This window comes from Dendrobates tinctorius, unplaced genomic scaffold (assembly GCF_039654945.1).
Source record: "Dendrobates tinctorius isolate UK_male_01 unplaced genomic scaffold, ASM3965494v1 ptg000256l, whole genome shotgun sequence".
NCBI classification, from domain to species: Eukaryota; Metazoa; Chordata; class Amphibia; order Anura; family Dendrobatidae; genus Dendrobates; species Dendrobates tinctorius.
Genome location: NW_027361923.1, coordinates 6,695,739 through 6,717,756, shown reverse-complemented (window position 1 = coordinate 6,717,756; position 22,018 = coordinate 6,695,739).

Genomic DNA, 22,018 nt, shown 5'->3' with positions numbered 1-22,018 from the left:
ACTGTGGGCAACGTGATGACATAGGCAGGGGTCACCACCATCTTTGAGAAGGGCATGCAAGTGATTGGCTTGCTTTGGGGGGCGTCACAGGGGGTATAAAAGGGCGTGCACGCCGACCGCCATGTTACTCATGCTGATCTCAGAATAGGGAGAGCTGCTGCTGCTGCTGATTCTGTAGGGAGAGCGTTAGGCAGGGAAGAAGACACCAAAAACTGCTTCTGCTGCTAGCGATTTTGCCTGTACAACACACCAGTCACTGTGTGTGCAGTGCAAGTGGAGGCTATATTTTGCTGGATCAGCTGTGTTGGTTGTTAGGCTGCCTTATAAGACTTCCTGATAGCTGCATTGCTGTTTTCCCACTGCTCTGCAAACTGCTTTTTTAAAAGCAATCCAAATTTTTTTTTTGTCCTGGTAAGGTACTGAGCGTGCATTTTTTCACACCATACAGCGGTGTACGCTCCTCACACAGTACCATGTAATGGCTGTTATCACGGCCACAGTGAAGCTATCTGTGTGTGACTCTGTAAGGATAAATCGAGGACCTGTTCCGTTCTTACAGACCTCCACCTTCTAGTTTTGTCTGGTTTTCAAACAGTTAAGTATATTTGCTGTTTGATCACATTCAAAACTATAGAGAGACAGCGTGTCAGTCCGTATACTTAAAAAACACGGAGCTTGACAATTTTACGGACACCGGACAGCGGTGCACGTGCACGCTCCTCTCTCAGTACCGTGTAACGGCTGTTATCACGGCCACAGTGAAGCTATCTGTGTGTGACTCTGTAAGGATAAGTCGAGGACTTGTTCCGTTCTTACAGACCTACACTCTAGGGAGATTCCTATTCTGCCCAATTCTATATACACCTTGTAGTTTGTCATACACTAGCCAATTTCTGCCTGTGACATAGCGGTGTGATATTCACTGGGCCTCACACAATCCAAGTGTCCACAAGTGTGTTCAGAAATTCTACATCTCCCCTGTCCTATAGTGACATTTTTCATACCTACGACATTGAGCCTGTGACATAGCTGTGTGATATTCACTGGGCCTCACACAATCCAACAGTGTCCACAAGTGTGCTCAGAAATTCTACATCTCCCCTGTCCTATAGTGACATTTTTCACACCTACGACATTGAGCCTGTGATATAGCGGTGTGATATTCACTGGGCCTCACACAATCCAACAGTGTCCACAAGTGTGTTCAGAAATTCTACATCTCCCCTGTCCTATAGTGACATTTTTCACACCTGCGATATTGAGACTGTGACATAGCGGTGTGATATTCACTGGGCCTCACACAATCCAACATTGTCCACAAGTGTGTTCAGAAATTCTACATGTCCCCTGTCCTATATACACCTTGTACCTTGTTTTACATTACTATATAGTTTGTGGGATTTTGTGTACATTTTTACCAAAAATGAGGAAGGCTGGTGGAAGAGGCCGTGGAATTGGGCGGGGGTTGCCAGCTGGTAATGATGGTGTTGGTGGTGCATCTGATGGTAGTAGCAAAAGCAAAATAGGACCGAATGCAGGAGGTGTTGAGCCTGCGTCATCGTCTGGCTCCACAAGGCCTCGAAGGCTTAGTTTTCTAGGAGTTGGCAAACCGCTTTTAAAGCCAGAGCTTCAGGAAAAAGTTTTGGCCTACACTGCTGACTCGGCCTCCAGCTCTATCGCCTCCTCTTCTGAAGTTGTAAAAAATAAAAGCACTGAGTCGTCATTGGAGGCTCATGTTCATGAACCACACCTTTCCTTGTGTCCTTCACCCCAACCAAGACTGAAGGATGACGCAGGCCATACAACTGATTACTCCATGGAGCTGTTTTCACATACCATGCCTGGGTTATCAAGTGAAATGGTGAATTACCCAGGCCAAGATGAATCTGACATGGAGTGCATTGATGCACAGCCACTGATAGATGATTCTGCTGGTACATTCACTCAGAGCACTACATTGTTCTTGCAGTGTAATGAGCCAGATTCTGACCCTGATGAGACTCAGGTGCCCCTTCCCGCATACTATACCACCATACACGGTGACACAGAGGAAGGTGCACATGACATTGAAGAGGAGGTGATGGATGACACAGTTGTTGACCCAGATTGGCATCCATTGGGGGAAGAGGGTGCTGCTTCCAATAGCTCAGATGAGGAGGAGGAGCATCCACAGGAGACATCGACATCGCAACAGCTGTTATCTGGCAGGCCCGGAGCACTACAAAGACAGGTTCCAAAAATCAAAAGAGTTGCTTGACAGCTTGTCCAGACGGTCAAAATAGCACAGCGTGCTAGGCGGCAAAATGTCTTCCAAAGTAAGAAGAGTGCAGTGTGGCACTTTTTTGAACAAAATCCTCATGATCAGGCCAAGGTTATCTGTAAGAAGTGCGCAAAGACCTATAGCCGAGGGAAAAATCTGAAAAATTTGAACACCAGTTGCATGCTTAGACATTTAACCAGCATGCACTTGCAAGCGTGGACACAACACCAAACCTCAAGTACCACATGTGCAACTGATCACAAAGAAGGTAGTCAGCAACGCTACATTGTTTCCCCCACTGTAAGCCCACCGGTTAGCACAGCAGCAAATGTTGAGGTGTCGTTGCAAGGCCAAAGCAGTCAGGGAATCCCACTGTTATATCAACGAAAGACTGAATCTAGGCCATCAGAAAGAACACCAACTCCATCACTATCATCAACCCTCTCTCAGTTCGCCCTGTCCACCGCTAGTTCCACCATATGCAGCTCTCAAGTCCAGCTCACCCTCCCAGAGACTATGAGTAGGTCAAGAAAGTACTCAGTCTCTCATCCGCGTACACTGGGTTTGAACGCCCACATTGCCAAACTAATCTCGTTAGAGATGATGCCCTATCGGTTGGTGGAAAGCGCAGCTTTCCGCGAACTCATGGCCTATGCAGTACCACGCTATAACCTACTCAGTCACCACTTCTTCTCTCGCAAAGCCATCCCAGCCCTCCACCATCATGTGAAAGACCGCATTGTCCATGCACTCAAGCAGTCAGTGAGTGGAAAGGTGCACCTCACAAGAGATGCATGGTCCAGTCGGCATGGCCAGGGCCGTTACGTGTCCATCACTGCGCACTGGGTTAATGTAGTGGATGCAGGGTCCACAGGGGACAGCGGTGGTGGGACAGTGCTGCCTAGCCCACGGTATAGGAAACAGTTGGCTGTAGGCGTACGACCCTCCTCCTCCTCCTCAAGCGAAAGCTCGTCCACAGAGTGCAGTCGTACGAGCACTCCATCTGCAGCTGCCACTCTTGCACACGAGGTGTCCCCCTATCAAGCAGCTAGTGGAAAGCGTCAGCAGGCTGTGTTGCAGATGATGTGTTTGGGCGACAGACACACCGCGGAGGTGCTGGCCGAGTACTTTCAGCGACAAACTGAGTCATGGCTGGGCAGTATACATCTTGAGGCAGGTAAGGTAGTTAGTGATAACGGCTGTAATTTTGTGGCAGCCATAGCCCTTTCAAAACTCAGCCACATACCTTGCTTGGCTCACACCTTGAACCTGGTGGTGCAGTGCTTCCTCAACAATTATCCGGAGTTAACAGCCCTGCTCCAGAAGGTGCGAAGACTGTGCGCGCACATCCGCCGGTCGCCTGTACACTCCATTCGTATGCAGAAGCTGCAGCGATTGCTCCACCTTCCCAACCACCGCCTCATTATCGACATTGCAACAAGGTGGAACAGAGGCAGGCCATAATGCATTTGTGGGAGGATACACGGCCAAGCACTTTGAGAGCAGACATGGAGTTGACAGGTGTGCAGTGGTCGAAGCTGAAAGACCTCTGTAAAGTCCTTCAGTGTTTTGAGGAATGCACACGGCTGGTAAGCGCAGACGACGCCATCCTAAGCATGAGCATCCCACTTATGCGTCTGCTCATGCAAACTTTGACGCACCTTAAGGAGCAGGCATCTGCAGCCAATGTTGACGAGGAGGAAGAGGAGGAGGGAATCCTTGATGACATTCAGCCATTGTCTGCTCAGGGACCTCTCCTGGACGAGGTGGAGGAAGAAGAGGAGGAGGATGATGATGGGGATGATTACTTAGGGGAGGAGGATGCATCTCGTGGGGCAAGTGAAAATGTTGGCAAGGCAAAAGGTCTGGTACAGGGTTTATGCGTGACTGGAGGGATGTGGATTTGCCAGAAAGTGCTCCTCCAACCAGCACTCGCAGTGCATCATTGACACCGGGAACATTGGCCCACATGTCAGATTATGCCTTGCAGATCCTAAAAAGGGACCCCCGCATTGCCAAAATGATGAACGATGACGACTACTGGTTGGCCAGCATCCTGGATCCACGCTATAAAGGCAAATTACAAAACATCATGCCACAGGAGAACCTTGACCTAATATTGGCTAATAATGGTTGAGGCATTCCCAGCACACAGCAGCGGTGATGGTTCTCACACGAGCCGTACGGGCCGGGGGGCAGCTTGGCAGAGGTGTTCGTGGTGCACACAGCAGAAGTGGCGTTGGAGACAGGGGTTTCATGACAATGTTGTGGACTGATTTTTCAAGTACCGCTCACACAACTGGTAATACTGCATCGATGGAAAGTGACAGGAGACAGCAGTTGTCAACTATGGTTACAAACTACTTTTCCTCCCATATCGATGTTCTCCCACACAGGTCATTCCCCTTTGACTATTGGGCCGCTAAACTGGACACCTGGCCTGAATTGGCACAATATGCCTTACAGGAGCTCGCTTGCCCAGCTGCAAGTGTGCTATCGGAAAGAGTCTTCAGTGCAGCTGGATCAATCCTGACAGAAAAAAGGACCCGTCTGTCAACCCAAAATGTGGATGATCTAACCTTCATTAAAATGAACCATGCATGGGTTTCCAAGGATTTTGTCCTACCTTCCCTTGATGACACATAGGTTGCCAGAAAAATGGCTTGCTTTGGTCCTCCTCCTATTCCGCGAACTTGACCTATTTCGCCTTTTGCAGCAGCTGAATGTCCCACATCAACATATGCCACTTTGTAAACCGCCCTAACTGGGCTGCCCCCCCCCCCCCCCATGACCGGGGTCACCACCTAGCGCACGAAACCGTGTGAGTGCCGTTGCCCTGGACAGGTGGGTAGGCCGACTCTTGGGCGCGGGCACTGGCACAGGGTCCCTCATAGTGCAATCAAGTGTATCTGACGGTGGTGGTGCACACCCGCCATCAGATACACCGCCGTACTATGAGGGGCCCAGTGCCAGTACCGACGCCCACGAGTGTGCCCCCCTTGCTTGGGCAGGGCCCCAGCATTTGCAATGTTTACCTCTCCCTGCTCCTCCGCTGTGTAGTCTGGGCTGTCAAATCCTTCACTGGGAGTACCACTACAAATTGATTGAACTGAAAGATGATGGTTAAGATGTAGCTATGCCCTGTCCTGCTGGCCGGGCTCTAGCTCCAGATGATCAATGGCTTCCATTTCTTATGGACGTCGACTCACAATGACATGCAGTGGTGGTTTATCATCAGCTTTCATAGTTTTCCTACTCACAAACGTGTGACATTCCGGCGCACATTTTAAAATGTGCCCTCTCATGCCAATCAAATAGAATCGCCTACGACCTGTGGCTTCTGTCTTTTGCACTCCAAAGTTACGTGACAGATCATGATAGCCCGTGAGCACCATGTTTACATCGCTCCCTGTGATAAAAATTTGATTGAGATGAGTAACAGTGATGGAATCAACGGAAGTGCGATACAGCAAGACTTTATTCACAAAAAAATGTTTTCACTGTCTCAACACACAAATTAATTGAGGGTCAGCATCGCCTATGAGAATTGTGACGGAAGTTTTTCCTGTGAATAGTAATTCCTAGATTTCTGCAATCACTAGCCTTTATGTCAGTAATTGTATGCATCTCATTTCCTTTTGCGGAGAGGATGAACTGTATTACTGAGACAGAAATATATATGAAGATTTAAAAATAACACCAAAAGTATATAGTTGTGTATGCCTCAAATGCATTTCCTTTTTTCCACTTTTTAGATTGCTGTGTAATCCATACTGAGAACACGGAGATTTTACATGTTTAAACTATGCTATATATACCTGCTATCCAGTGATAAAGTACCCTTTCTCAACTTTGTACAATTTGGTCAAATCCATACTGGGCCTGAGAACATCTGAGTCTGCCTCCTGATCTATAGACATATATTTTTAATGTGTAAACTAGGCTACATATATACGTGTTATCCGGTGAAACTGTACCCTTTATCAACTTTCTACAATGTTGTTGAATCCATACTGGGCCTGAGAACGGCTGCCGAGCTGTTAAGCAAGCTACAGCACCTGTGGTTTGGACACGTAATTTTTTCAGGAATGACGGTTAGGCCTAACTCCGGAATTGCGGTTGACCTGAACTTACTGGGAAATCATCGTTCGCGGGGAATAATCTGAATCCCAGATCCCCATCAGTAACGGAGTTCAGCAGGTTATCTGCACCTGTAAGCGACAAAAGCTGGTCCTTTTAGTGTAGCGTGCATGCAGCCCTGGACATGTATGGGAATGCTAGACCTGTTATTGCTCGATCTCACGTGCCAGAGCCTCGTTTATCCCTCTAGTAAGCTTGACGCGTACTGCGGGGGCATGCCGGAGTCTCGGTTGTTAACGGAATAAAGCTGAGAAATCGCTAGCACAACTACAAACACACATACCACACCACACACAGAATCGACAAAGCTTTCAAAGTGTGCATCTTTTCTTTAGGTGGCATGGTTGTGGTTTCCCGGGTGGAGTCCAATTAAGCCACAGGCTCCACTCCTGGTGGTGCCCTTTTGGACATTCCTTTACGGTTCAGCTTTGCAATCATACTGCCCCCGGAAACCAAAAACTTTGCCTTCATGGACGCTGTTTGGAGGTTCGTGGGAATAACGCCGCCCGATCAGCAGTCGGCATATGGGTCGCCCTCCCAGGGCTGTGGGGTACTCGGTACCGGGCCGGTGTCAGTGGGATGTGTCACAGCAGCAGTGACCCGGACGGTGGCCCTGGGCGCCCATGTAAATGGTGTGGTATAATGGTAAAGAGTTTATATAGATAGTTTGACGTCACCTGTGGTGTTCAGCAACATAGATGTTAGGCCGACGCTGCATGCAGATCCTCTGGGACTGATGGTGTTGTGCAGCAAAGATGGTGAAGCTCCCCACAGGTGGAGCTGGAGTCCCAGGGAAGTGTAGATGTAGTGATGGGGGAAAGGCACAGGCGGTGTAGGTGCTGGTACCCAGATGTAGCGGTGCTGGAATAACTGTAGGACACCAGAGCGTGCAGTTCCAAAGCTTTACTCACAGTCTGCAGGTTACACAGATGCCTGCCTCCGTGCTGTGTCCTCCGGGTCAGGACCTCAGCCAACCTCCGGGACCAGAATGGAAAGCTCCCTTCCAACACTCCGCCAACATGTACCTTCCTGAACGTCTCCTTTCTAGCGCTTGTGGGGGGAGCACTCACAGGACCGTGGTTCACTGAAGCGCCTCCTGTCTAACAGATGTTCCTCAGACTTCACTTGTATGGCAGACAGCTGTAGCCTTTTCCTTCTGGCTCCCACACGTCGATGCTGGGGCCTCCAAGCCTTAGTTGGGTACAGAGCATTTATAGCTGCTACTTCCCCCGGTTTCTGCTGCAGGAACGTCAGTGTCCCTACAAACTCGGAGACCGGAATCGGGACCATGCGCTCCAGCTAGGAGTGAGCCTTAACTCTGCTCATCCTCCAGCTCCCCTTCTCACGTCCACACACTTCCCCTTCCCTGCACAGAGTGCCCTAACATACCTCCTCTCGACCACAGAGAGCAGCTCCTCAGCAGTCAGGTTCAGAGGTCTCTGTTGTGAGTTCATTTTCCCCTTCACTACTGAGGCCCGAGGAACTCCCTCTTCTGGTGAAGAAAGGTAGTGAGCCTGATTGTCAAACACCTGGGGCTGATTATGATGACTGGCTGAGTGGAGTTAGTGACTGGATATAAGGCTGCCGACGCCCTTCTGGCCTGCGGGTGATTTCTCTGTGGACTTCTAGGAAACCAGTCTGATTCCTGCTCATCTTAAGCTAAGATTTCTGCTTTGCCTTTTTGCATTGTGTTTTGTTTTCATTGCTTTTCTGGATTCTGCCATTCCCTGCTGGGGTGAGCTGAATCTCCTTTTGCCTGTTGCTCTGTCTTCAGAATATTCCTGAGTACTGACATAGCCTTTTTTGAAGCCTAGCGTCTTCAGGGCCTTTTTTACTGTCAGTTTGTTGGCTCTTATTTTCATAGGGTTTTTCACGGATTGCAGACAGCAGCCTTCCTGTTCTTTCCTATCTAAGCTAGCTTGGGCCCCATCTTTGCTCAGTCTATCTTTCTGTCTGTGTTTTGTTCTTTCTTCTTGCTTCACCGTCATTATATGTGGGGGGCTGCCTTTTGCTTTGGGGTCTGCTCTGGGGCAGTTTAGATTTCCCTTTCTGTCTTTAGGCTATGTAGTCCTCCGGCTGTGATCGAGGGGCCTAGGGCATCGTAGGAGCCCCCCACGGCTACTGCTAGTTGTGTTGATAGGTTCAGGGGTCTGCAATCCGATAGCTGCCAACTTCTCTGGTTTTCTGGACTTAGCTAGCATTTCTATTTTTGCCTCCTACGGTGACTCAATCATAACAGGTCTCCCTGCTAGCCTGGAGCGGGAAATGTGTTGTGTGTTGGTTTCACTGCTAGAGAGATCCTTCGTTGCTCCCAAGCTTGACAAAACACTCCCTAGGAGGAAGGTAATGTCACAGTGGCGACCGTACTCTTGGGGACGCCACAAGTGCACTGAGGCCCAGCCACTGCTGGATGATGCTGCTGGTACATTGACCCAAACCACTACATTCCCCTCGCTCTCTACACTGCCAGAATCTGACCTAGAGGAAACTCAGGTTCCCCTTCCCACATACTATACCACCTTACACGGTGACAAAGAGGAAGGTGCAGATGAAAGTGCAGGTTCCTTGAGCAGGTGGGGGGGGCATACTCATGGGCGATGGCACTGGCACAGGGCACCGCATAGTACGCAAAAGTGTCTCTGCCGGTGGGAGGGCCTAAACAGCCAAGTGCAGTGAGATGGAAGATGGGGACGACAATGAGTTCAGAGTAGTGCAGGGATTCCCTAGCAAGGAGACTTATGTAATTGTTTTCAATTTTGGGACAGCAATATTTGGGGAGCACTATACTCTGGTGAATGATATATGGGGCCCACCATACACTGGAGCATTCCGAAGGTGGACATCAGACACTGGAGCAGCATTTACAGGGCCCATTATACAGTAGAGCAGTAGAAATGGGGCCCATTATATATGGAGCATTATTTGGGCCCATAAGACAGTGGAGCTTCATCCATTGGGACCAACATATACTATAGCATTATGTGGAGCTCATCATATACGATCAATGATTCCATATGGAGAAATATATGGGCCTCATTACTCTGTATAGCGCACTAAGCGCTGGCCATAATACTGTAATGCCGTATCGGAGCATCATGAGTTGTGGTATGCGTTAAAGGGGCGCTCTTTGGCCCTGGGCCCACGAAAACCTGGAGCCAGCATTACCTCCCCACAACTGTAGCCAAATAACCCCCATTTTTCAGTGCGTAACTAGAATTATGAAGTTAATTAAGGTTGACAAGCTTAAGTAATAAGAATTGATGCTTTTGGCATTCAAATGGGCACTGTAGGTGTGTTTCCTGTCCTCCTCTCACTGCCGACTTTAATTACCCATTGACTTACATTGGGTTTCGTGTTTCGGTCAGACCCCCGACTTTTCTTTATAGTCGGCCGATTTTGCTCTACCCGACTTTTGGAAAAGTCGGGTTTCATGAAACAAAACTCGACCCTAAAAAAACAAAAGTCGCTCAACTCTAGTTATTACATTTGGGCGAGAGTTTAAATGAGGTTTGTACGTCACAGAGGGAAGTAGCATTGTTTAAAGTGGCTTTCTCGTTGGCGTTCTTCAGGGCTTTCCATTTGGGGGAGCTGGTCAGTCCATCTAAATCGCGCAAGGGAGGGTTACTTAGGGGTGACATTGAAATGCAGGGGGACAGAGTGTCAATATTTCTGCGTTCATCAAAGACACAGATGGCAGAGGTTGCAGGGTGGTACTTTTTGAAGTGAGAGGTTCAACGCTATGTCCGGTGGGGTGTTTAAGGAATTTTTTAAGTGGAGTAGGAAATAAAAGCGACTCGTTATTAGTTCACGATAATGGCTCTTTTCTATCACGTTTCCAGTTTGCGTCGGTATTCAGGCGTTGTCTAGAAAAAGTGGGCATTTCGTCAAAATATTATAGCGGACACTCCTTTCCGATCGGTGCAGCTACTGAGGCAGCAAGGAGGGGTCTGGGTGAAGAGACAGTAAAGGGAATTGGGCGCTGGGAGTCAGCGAGATTCCGTTCTTATGTGCACCCATCAATGGTGTAAAAAACGGCATATGTTGGTGGTGTTATAGTCTATGGTTGTATCATCTGAATTTTATGTTTTGTAGGTACTGGTCCGCTACTTACCTGGATTATGGGCCACTCTTTTGTATTTTGGGCAGCCCTTAGAGCAGACGTTCGACCGAATGGGAGGCAGCTGGGCGTGCCAAGAACACTGGCGGTGCTAAGATGGATCGAAAAAAGAGGGATGGTATGGAAGCAATTGGTACCTGAGTTTCACAGGTTCGTTCGGTTGGACTGGGCACCAGAGGTGCTAGTGATTCATTTGGGGGGAAACTATTTGGCTAAGCGCACTTGTAGGGAGTTACTTAGGGATATAAAATTTGATATGTTGAGGCTTTGGTCCATGTTTCCTAGTTTACTAGTAGTGTGGTCGGATATCATTCCAAGGAAGGTGTGGTACGGGGCTAGATCAGTGCAAGGCGTCAATAGGGCCAGGGTTAAGTTGAATAGAGCAGTGTCCCGATTCATGGTTCGAAATGGAGCAATTGTCGTACATCATACAGATTTGGAGTCGGGAGAGGGTGAATTCTGGAGGAAGGGCTGTGTTCATGTGAACGCAGTGGGCCTTGATTTATAGTGTTTGGCAATTCTAGAAGCCATTGAAAAAAGCATAGGAGTTTGGCGGGACATAAATGTCTGAGGGGGTCAGAGCATTTGTGTCTGTGGCGTGGGGGGGAGGTCCTCGAGGTTGGTGAGGCCAATCAGAGGCCGGGCAATTGTAGTACAAGATGGGGAGCGAAAACGCTGGGATCACGAATACCCACTTGTCAAGTGAGGCGGTACTGGGGCCACATGCCTTTTAAAAGGGAGGCCGACATGACGAGGTTGAGGGGACCGGTTAATGAGAGGGCAGGGGTATAAACTGGGTCGGCTAGGGTTAATTTGTTTGGGTACGTGCTGCGTGAAAAGGGATAGGGATAGGGGATTGTAGGAGGGATTAGGGAAGGGAGATGGGAGGGGGAGCAATATAAAAAGGACGGTCACATGGGTTGGGACAACCATTTTAGGTGCCCCATAGAAGAGATACCAAGCTCCCGCCCACCCGCCCCTTTTTGTTAATTGTTATACGGGTCAGTTAAATGGTTAGTGTTAAAAAAAAAAAACATGAAATAGTGGTCTGGGTGTAACCAAGTTACATGCACTTTCGTCATGGCAGCGTGGCGTGGGGGGGGAGGAGGTCCACGAGGTTGGTGGTGCCAGAAATGGCGGATTGGAGGGGGGGATCGCAAAGGTCCTGGACTCTCCCTTCAGTGGATCACATGGAATGGAACGGTATGGTGATACCGACAAGTTACTATGGGAGCCGTGTCCAGTTACGGCAGAGTTTGGCCGGGCGAGTCTCTTAAGGTCTCTGAGCTGGTGCTTAACCCCTTTCTGCCATTAGACATACTATCCCGTCCATGTGCCCTGGGACTTAATTCTCAAGGACGGGATAGTACGTCTAATGCGATCAGCGGCGCCCACTTGGTGAGCGCCGCTGATCGCGGCCGGGTGTCAGCTGATTATCACAGCTGACACCCGGCACAATGTGTCAGGTGCGGTCACGGACCGCCCCAGACACGTTAACCACTTGTACACCGCGATCAAACACGATTGCGGTGTACCGAGGGTTAAAGGGAAGCATCGGCAGGGAGGGGGCTCCCTCCGTGCTTCCCTGAGCCCCCCACGGCAGCGCAATGTGCAGCGCTGCTGCGGGGGACTCCTTCCATACAGGACCCTGGATCCAAGATGGCGACGGGGGCCTTTGGGGGCCTGTAGGGAGCTGACTTCCTCACTGCCTGCAAAGCGCAGGCATGAGGAAGTCTGCAGAACTGCCTGTGACAGATTGCTGATCTGTCACAGTGATCTGTGATGTGACAGATCAGCGATCTGTCACAGGACAGTGATGTCCCACCTGGGACTATGTAATAAAGTAAAAAAAAAAATTAAAAAAAAGTGTAAAAATAATTTAAAAAAAAAAAAATCGCTAAATAAATTAGTAAAAAAAAAAAAATATTCCCCAATAAATTCATTTTTTGAAAATAAAAAAAAACAAAACAACAAAAGTACACATATTTGGTATCGCCGTGTCCGTAGCGACCCGCCCTATAAAACTGTCCCATTAGTTAACCCCTTTAGCGAACTCCTTAAAAAATAAAAATAAAAAACGAAGCAAAAAATAATGATTTATCATACCACCGAACAAAAAGTGCAATAACGCGCGATCAAAAAGACGCATATAAATATCCATGGTACCGCTGAAAACGACATGTTGTCCCGCAAAAAACGAGCCACCACACAGCATCATCAGCGAAAAAATAAAAAAGTTATAGCTCGCAGAATAAAGCGATGCAAAAATTATTATTTTTTATATAAAATTGTTTTCATTGCAAAAAACCGACAAAACATAAAAAAAGGCCTAAATGAGGTATCGCTGTAACCGTACCAACCCGAAGAATAAAACCGCTTTATCAATTTTACCACACGCGGAACTGTGTAAACGCACCCCCCAAAAGAAATTCATGAAACGCTGGTTTTTGTTCATTCTGCGTCCCAAAAATTGGAATAAAAAGCGATCAAAAAATGTCACGTACCCGAAAATGGTACCAATAAAAACGTCAACTCGTCCCGCGAAGAATAAGACCTCACATGACTCGGTGGGTCAAAATACGGAAAAATTATAGCTCTCAATATGTGGTGATGCAAAAACTATTTTTACAATAAAAAGCGTCTTTTAGCGTGCGACAGCTGCCAAACATAAAAACCGCCATAAATAGTAAATCAAACCCCCCGTTATCACCCCCTTAGTTAGGGAAAAATAATAAAATTTAAAAAAAGTATTTTTTTCCATTTTCCCATTAGGGTTAGGGCTAGGGTTAAGGCTAGGGTTAGGGCTCAGATTAGGGTTAGGGGTGTGTTAGGGATAGGGTTGGAGCTATAATTGGGGGGTTTCCACTGTTTGGGCACATCAGGTGCTCTCCAAATGCAACATGGCGTCTGATCTCAATTCCAGCCAATTCTGCATTGAAAATGTCAAATGGTGCTCCTTCCCTTCCAAGCTCTGCCATGCGCCCAAACAGTGTTTTACCCCCACATATAGGGTATCAGCATACTCAGGACAAATTACAAAACAACTTTTGGGGTCCAATTTCTCCTGTTACCCTTAGGGAAATAAAAAATTGGGGGCAAAAATATCATTTTTGTGGAAAAAAATGATTTTTTTATTTTCACGCCCTGGCGTTATAAACTCCTGTGAAGCACTTGGGGGTAAAAAGTGCTCACCACACATCTAGATAAGTTCCGTGGGGGGTCTAGTTTCCAAAATGGGGTCACTTGTGGGGGGTTTCCACTGTTTAGGTACATCAGGGGCTCTCCAAAAGCAACATGACACCCGCAGACCATTCCATCAAAGTCTGCATTCCAAAACGTCACTACTTCCCTTCCGAGCCCCGACGTGTGCCCATACAGTAGTTTTCTCCCACATATGAGGGATCAGCGTACTCAGGACAAATTGGACAACAACTTTTGGGGTCCAATTTCTGCTTGTACCCTTGGGAAAATGAAAAAATTGGTGACTAAAAGATCATGTTTGTGGAAAAAATACGATTTTTTTATTTTCACGCCTGGGCGTTATAAACTTCTGTGAAGCACTGGGGGGGTTCAAAGTGCTCACCACACATCTAGATAAGTTCCTTGGGGGGCGTAGTTTCCAAAATGGTGTCATTTGTGGGGGGTTTCTACTGTTTTGGTACATCAGGGGCTTTCCAAAGGCGACATGGTGTCTGATCTCAATTCCAGCCAAAAACGTCAAATGGCGCTGCTTCCCTTCCGAGCTCTGCCATGCGCCCAAATAGTGGTTTACCCCCATATGTGGGGTATCAGCGCACTCAGGACAAATTGCACAATATCTTTTAGGGTCCTGTTACACTTTGGAAAAATAATAATTGAGGGTGAAAAGATCATTTTTGTGGAAAAAATATGATTTTTTAATTGTACAGCTGTATGTTATAAACCTCTGTGAAGCCCTTGGGGGATAAAAGTTCTCACCACACATCTAGATAAGTTCCTTGAGGGGTCTAGTTTCCAAAATGGTGTCATTTGTGGGGGGTTTCCACTGTTTTGGTACATCAGGGGTTTTCCAATCGCAACATGGTGTCCGATCTCAATTCCAGCCAAAAACGTCAAATGGCGCTGCTTCCCTTCCGAGCTCTGCCATGCGCCCAAATAGTCATTTACACCCACATATGGGGTATCAGCTTACTCAGGAAAAATTGCACAATAACTTTTAGGGACCTGTTACCCTTGGAAAAATAAAAATTGGCGGTGAAAAGATCATTTTTGTGGAAAAAATGATTTTTTAATTGTACCGCTGTACGTTATAAACTTCTGTGAAGCCCTTGTGGGTTCAAAGTTCTCACCACATATCTAGATAAGTTCCTTGGGGGGTCTAGTTTCCAAAATGGGGTCACTTGGGGGGGGTTTCCACTGTTTAGGTACATCAGGGGCTCTCCAAACGCGACATGGCGTCCGATCTGAATTCCAGCCAATTTTGCATTGAAAAAGTCAAACGGCGCTCCTTCCCTGCTGAGGTCTGCCATGCGCCGAAACAGTGGTTCCCCCCCACATATCAGCATACTCAGGACAAATTGCACAATAACTTTTGCAGTCCAATTTCTCCTGTTACCCTTGGTAAAATAAAAAAAATTGAACCTGAAGTATTTTTTTTTAGTGAAAAAAAGTTAAATGTTCATTTTTTTTTAAATATTCAAAAAATTCCTGTGACGCACCTAAAGGGTTAATAAACTTCTTGAATGTGGTTTTGAGCACCTTAAGGGGTGCAGTTTTTAGAATGGTGTCACTTTTGGGTATTTTCTATCATATAGACCCCTCAAAGTGGCTTCAAATGTGATGTGGTCCGTAAAAATAAAATGGTGTTACAAAAATGAGAAATCGCTGGTCAATTTTTAACCCTTATAAACTTCCTAACAAAAAAAAATTTTGGTTTCAAAATTGTGCTGATGTAAAGTAAACATGTGGGAAATGTTACTTATCAAGTTTTTTGTGTGCCGTATCTCTGTGATTTAAGGGCATAAAAATTCAAAGTTGGAAAATTGCGAAATTTTCAAAATTGTCGCCAAATTTCCATTTTTTTCACAAATAAACGCAAGTTATTTGAATGAAATTTTACCACTAACATGAAGTACAATATGTCTCGAGAAAACAATGTCAGAATCACCGGGATCCATGGAAGCGTTTCAGAGTTATTACCTCATAAAGGGACAGTGGTCAGAATTGTAAAAATTGGCCTGGTCATTAACGTGCAAACCACCCTTGGGGCTTAAGGGGTTAACGGCTGGAGACAAGATTCGGCCGGGGGTGGCAAGATGGGGTAGGATATGGCTCAGAGGCTGATACAGTTTGGGGCCTCGAGGATCGCCCCTCCTCCTATTTTTGGTATTTGTTGTTAAAATTGTTATACTTTATATCAATAAAGGCTGCTGTGGCCATTTTATCCAATGCAGTGTCTGGTGAGTAATTTACGTGGTACGGTGTCGGGTTGGTGAGGCCGATCAGAGGCCGGGCAATTGTGGTACAAGATGGGGAGTGGAAAAGCTGGGATCACGAATACCCACTTGTCATGATTTTTGACGTTGTTTGTCGAAAGTTCGACAAACATTCGACGAACTTGTCTCGTGTTCGACGAACCAAAACGAACTGGAACAATAGCGGGGTGGCTCAACACTACTCCTGAATATATAGACGTACATTTTTAATGTTTAAACTATGCTATATATACCTGGTATCTTGTGATACTGTACCCTTTCTGCCAGGAAGTCCTCCTCCACCCACCACTCTAAGTGTATCATTGACACCTGGAACATTGTCCCACATGTGTGATTATTTCTTGCGGATCTTCTTGTTATATTGTGGTGTGATCCATCCTGAGCGTGTGACAGTCTGTGGGTTACTCCTGCAATTTAGATGTACATTTAAAAATTACCCCAACACTAGTGTATACAGCTCTACGCTTGTGATACATTACTGTGGAAATAAATACTGAGATTGACAACAATGACCCCTACACTGTGTACAGCTGTACTCTTCGGATCCATTACCGTTTTACGGCTTTTTATATCGTGTTGTAATCCATACTGAGCCTGAGAGCGTCTGTGTCTGCCTCCTGAAATATCTACAGAGATTTAGAATGTTTAAATTATACTATATATACCTGCTATCTGATGATACTGTACACTTTTTCTACTTTTTATATTCTTGTCTAATCCATACTGAGCCTGTGAGCGTCTCTATGTGACTGATGGTATATATAGGGAGATTGACAATCATCCTTTGACTGTATAGAGCTGTACGCTTCTCATACAGTACCATATATCTGATGTTATTTTGGGTTCATGTTCTGCAACATTTTGAAGTTTGGTGGAAGAGGCCGCGGGCGTGGGGGGGCCAGCTGGTGCTGATGGTGGTGGTGCATCTGCTGGTAGTGGCAAAAGCACCATAGCAGCTAAGGCAGGAGGTGTTGAGCCTGTGTCATGGTCTGGCTCCAGAACGCCTGGAAGGCTACCTTTTCTGGGAGCCACACTTCACATTAGTCCATCTAGCTCTATCATACCATGCCTGGGTTATCAAGTCAAATCGTGAATTCCCCAGTCCAAGATGAATCTGACATGGAGTGTGGGTGGCCAGCCAGGGCAGTGGGGTTAATCGGTACCGGGCCGGTGTCTCAGAGGGATGTGTCACGTTGGTGGTGATACGTATAGAAAGAACATCGTGAGCACAACTCAAGATGGTGCTAAGGTTAGGTTCCCAAACCGTTAAAGCAACAAATGTAAACCTAGCACTCAACTTAAAGGTATTTGCAAGGAGGTTTATTGTAGTACACGAAAAAAGACGTTTCGGTCAATGTGACCTTCTTCAGTTACGTGTGGTATATAGATTGTGTAGAGCTTATAGGCATCTATCAGAAAGGACGAAGGTACTTTAAGTGTTGAGGAGAATAATCTCTCTAAGGTAATGAGCTTGTCAGTATATAGGAGAGGGGCAAACGTGCCTCCAGATGCGGTGTCCACCGGCCACGTTGGTGGTGATGACCCATTCCGTGGCCCTGGGCGTCCATGCAAAGGGGTGAATAACATTTATAGGTGAATGATATGTGATGCCGCCTGTGGTTTCTGATCACATTGACCAGCGCTGCAGTGTCGCTTCTCTGTGACAGATGTTGTGGTGCAGCTAAGATGTAGAAGCCCTGCACAGGTAGGGCCATAGTCACAGGGCAGATGAAAGAGTTGGTAGATGGTGTGCAGTGCAGGATGTAGCAGAGCCGTGCGCCAGGCGCAGGAGAAAGATGACAGACACAGTCGTGCAGTTCCTTTACCTGTACTTGGTAAGTGCCGTCCAGGACCCAGAGTACAGATGAAGGAGTTGGTCAGCCTGGAAGCAAATTTGGAATTCTCTCTCTGCATATAGGTAGTGATGCCTCCGTTCTAGCACTTATCTGAGGTACTCGCAGTACTGAAATCACTGAAGTTCCCCCTGTTGGCTCTCTTTTGGAACTTTCTCATATGGCAGGCAGCCATAGCCTTTTCCTTCTGGCTCACACACGTCGCTGCTGGGGCCTCCGAGCCTTAGTTGGGAACAGAGCATTTACAGCTGCTACTTTCTCCGGTTTCTGCTGCAGGACCGTCAGTGTCCCTATAAACCCGGAGACCGGAATCCGAACCATGCGTTCCAGCTAATAGCGAGCCTTAACTCTGTTCATCCTCCAGCTCCCCTTCAAACGTCCACACACTTCCCCTTCCCTTCACAGACTGCCCTAACTTACCTCCTCCCGACACACAGAGAGCAGCTCCTCAGCAGTCAGGTTCAGAGGTCTCCCTGCTGGCCTGGAGTGGGAACTGTGTTGTGTGTTTGTTTAACTGCTAGAGAGATCCTTCGTTGCTCCTAAGCATGACATCACACTCCCTAGGAGGAAGGTAATGCCACTGTGGCAACCGTACTCCTGGGGGCGCCACAAGTGCACTGATGCCCAGCCACTGCTAGATGATTCTGCTGGTACATTGACCCAGGCCACTACATTCCCCTCGCACTCTATGCAGCCAGAATCCGACCCTAATGAAACTCAGGTTCCCCTTCCCGCATACTATACCACCTTACACGGTGACAAAGAGGAAGGTGCAGATGAAAGTGCAGGTTCCTTGAGCAGGTGGGGGGGCATACTCATGGGCGACGGCACTGGCACAGGGCCCCTCATAGTACGCAAAAGTGTCTCTGCTGGTGGGAGGGCCCACCTGCCGTCAGATACACCGCCATACTATGAGGGGCCCTGTGCCAGTGCCGTCGCCAACGAGTGCCCCCCCCCTGCTTGCTCAGGATCACAGCACTTGCAAAATTGAAATACTTACCTCTCCCTGCTCCACCACCGTGACGTCTTCCGCATTTCCTGACAGTGACATTCTGGTCAGAGAGCGCGATGACATCACGTCTGTACGCCCTCTGCCTAAACAGTCCAAGTGCAGTGAGATGGAAGATGGGGACGACGAGGAGTCCAGACTAGTACAGGGATTCCCTAGCGAGGAGACTTATTAAATTGTTTTCAATGTTGGGACAGTTATTTTTGGGGAGCACTATACTCTGGAGAATGATATTTGGGCCCACCATACACTGGAGCATTCCAAAGGTGGACATCAGACACTGGAGCAGCATTTGCAGGGCCCATTATGCACTGGAGCATTAGAAATGGGGCCCATTATACATGAAGCATTATTTGGGCCCATAACACAATGGCGCTTCATCCATGGGGACCAACATATACTGTAGCATTATGTGGAGCTCATCATATACTGTATCGAACATTATATGGGACCAATGATTCTGTATGGAGAAATATATGGGCCTCATTACTCTGTATGGCGCACTATGCGGTGGCCATAATACTGTATGGAGTAATATACTGTCCGTTTTTGGAGCTATTGGAGAATTTAAAATGGATATCAGTCATGTGATGTAAGAAGTGAAGTATTTTTCATTGTACTATGCCGCTATTTCTCTGCTGTATCGGAGCACCATGAGTCGTGGTATGTGTTAAAAGAGCCCAGTGACACTCTTTGGCCCAGGGCACACGAAAACCTGGAGTCAGCCCTACCCCCCCCACAACTTTAGTCAAATAACTCCCAGTTTTCAATGCCTAACTATTATTATAAAGTAAATTAAGGTTAACAAGCTTAAGTAATAAGAATTGATGTTTTTGGCATTGAAATGGGCACTGTAGGTGTGTTTCCTGTCCTCCACTCCCTGCCGACCTTGGTTCCCCATTGACTTGCATTGGGTTTTGTGTTTCAGTCGGCCTTCGACTTTTCACGATAATCGGCCGATTTCATTCGACCCGACTTTTGAGAAAGTCAGGTTTCATGAAACCCCACTCGACCCGAAAAAAGGCAAAGTCGCTCATCTCTAGTCCTGATGTTTTCCCACCACTCAGTGATCCAGTATACTGCTTGTTGCAGGTAGGTCAGTAAATTGACCAGCCGAAAAGTCGTGTGTTTCTATGAGTTTTTGTTTGCGGCCTACCCTGTAAACTGCTGTATAATGTAGTTTAAAAGGGCCAGAGTTTCTACAGCCATCTTTTTTTCGGGCTGTTGTGTGATGTTGTCAGGTATTATTTCACATTTTTCTTTATCAAAACTGTCTGAAAGAAAAACTTGTTGTAGCCCATAACAACCAATCAGAATCCGGCTTTCATTTTTTAAACAGCTCTGTGTAAATGAAAACTGCGCTGTGATTGGTTGCTATGGGCAACAAAGATACCATAGTTTTCTTTTAGACTGATTTAATTACTAGGCCCTCACCTCAATTAAATCAGTGACGAACTGACGATACTTATACTATAAACTTAATACAATCCAGTTTGAGAGTTTTCATTGAAAAGCAAATCGTGGAGATAGACATAGTATAGCAAATAAAGATATGTCAGCTAGCCAGCATCAGAGGAGAGGACAGCGCCTGCACCCATCAGCCATCACTAAAACAAAGGGCATGCTTTGCTCTTTGAAAAATCAGAAAATGCTTCTGGATTCCACCATCCGTCTATACAGAATTTACTCATCCACTTATGATTACATTGTAATCAGGGCCGGACTGGGACAAACAAAAACAGCCCTGCCACACAAACCCCGCCAGCCCACAAACTATCACACTCCCCACCCCCAGTGAATGTTTGCTATACTTTGATCTGCCCCTTAACGCTCTCTTTAAGCAGTTATTGAAGAGTCCCAAGTGAATGGTGCGCCATTGGGTATGATCGACCACAGCTCCATTTACATGGTGCTCTTCAGAGCTCCAGCTCTTGGGATCATGGGGTCCCCCAGCAGTAGGATCCCCGGCGATTGGAAACTTATCTATCCAGTGCATATATACAGGGCAGGAGAAGTGGTATTGTGCAGTGTATATGTACAGAATAATACACCAGTATGAAAGGACAGGAGAGGTATACACAGCATACACAACTCTACAGTATATGGTAAAAAACAATTATATACACAGCTTCACACTATATACTATGCTAAAGAAAACAGTGTGGAGCTACAGTATGTGTATAGTATACACTGTAGAGTTTTGCCGGTCTATATAACGTGGATTCCACACTACATACACCGCATCATATGATATAAACATCTCTACACTATATATACACAGCACCATATTATATACTATATTATTCTGTATACATCACATAGGATACGACACTGCGGTATATGCATGATAGGAGGTTGAGTGTGGTATACACAGGAGAGGAGGCCGACCCTGGGGTATATACACCACATGAGACTAACACTGGGGTATATACACCACATGAGGCTGACACTGGGGTATGTACACCACATGAGGCAGACACTGGGGTATATACACCACATGAGGCTGACACTGGGGTATATACATCATGTGAGGCAGACACTGGGGTATATACACCACATGAGGCAGACACTGGGGTATATACACCACATGAGGCTGACACTGGGGTATATACACCACATGAGGCTGACACTGGGGTATATACACCACATGAGGCAGACACTGGGGTATATACACCACATGAGGCAGACACTGGGGTATATACACCACATGAGGCAGACACTGCGGTATATACATCATGTGAGGCTGACACTGGGATATATACAACACTGGCACTGACACTGGGGTATATACATCATGTGAGGCAGACACTGGGGTATATACACCACATGAGGCAGACACTGGGGTATATACACCACATGAGGCAGACACTGGGGTTTATACACCACATGAGGCAGACACTGGGGTATATACACCACATGAGGCTGACACTTGGGTATATACATCATGTGAGGCTGACACTGGGGTATATACATCACTGGCACTGACACTGGGGTATATACACCACATGAGGCAGACACTGGGGTTTATACATCACATGAGGCTGACACTGGGGTATATACACCACATGAGGCAGACACTGGGGTATATACACCACATGAGGCTGACACTTGGGTATATACATCATGTGAGGCTGACACTGGGGTATATACATCACTGGCACTGAC